We start from the raw sequence: 821 nt of genomic DNA, 5'->3' as shown, positions 1-821 counted from the left end.
TTGTGCAGGCCTATGGACACAGCCTTAAAAGTCATATGAAAAAAAAATGATAATTGCTGTTTTTTAAGGTGAGCACAAAAAATAAATAAATAAAAGGTGAGCACATTGCATTAACCATAAAAGCTGAATTATTTCAAGCCCTCGGGGAAAGAAAATGATGACAAGAAGTAACCCCAGAGAGGACGGCACCCCAATTCTTTTCACATGGGCACTGATGCTACAACTGGAGAGTACTAGAGAAGAAACCTACAGCTGCATTTCCTGCAGGAACACTGGCGTTAAAGGGTTGAGTACACTGTTAGCAAACTGAATTCAGCAACGAATGAAACAAACAAGATGTAGCGGCCATGGAGAATTTTTCCAAAAATGAGAGGGTGGTTCTGTAACAGGAAGCCAGCTCACGTCCGCCTGCGTTGACAGAGCAGCAGGCAGGCGCGGGGTCATCCAGCGGAGGCCACGGAGGCACGCGATGACGTCACACACGCAAGCGCTGCTCCCGATTTAACATAAAATTCCAGATCTTAGCGAAAGGGGGCAAACGGGCACCTCGTAGACGCCGTGTATATCTGTGTGCGGGTAGTTACGCAGAACTTTGATTATTCAAAACTATAAAAAGTCAGCAACAGTAGGTGGTCTGATGAGCCTCTTAGAGACTAAATGGATGTAATTAAGCAACCAAAGACTCAAAGCAGGCCCGCTCCCAGAGGCTGCCCTGATCTCCCCAGATTTCACCCTCAAGTTACTTTATCTCATTCGTTTCGATGCCCTGGGCTACAAATAACTTCAATCTTCTCCAGTACTCTTTTCTTTTTCCCCTCCCC

Source organism: Octodon degus, unplaced genomic scaffold (assembly GCF_000260255.1).
Source record: "Octodon degus isolate 3935 unplaced genomic scaffold, OctDeg1.0 scaffold00007, whole genome shotgun sequence".
Classification (NCBI taxonomy): Eukaryota; Metazoa; Chordata; class Mammalia; order Rodentia; family Octodontidae; genus Octodon; species Octodon degus.
This window is presented reverse-complemented; position numbering follows the sequence as displayed.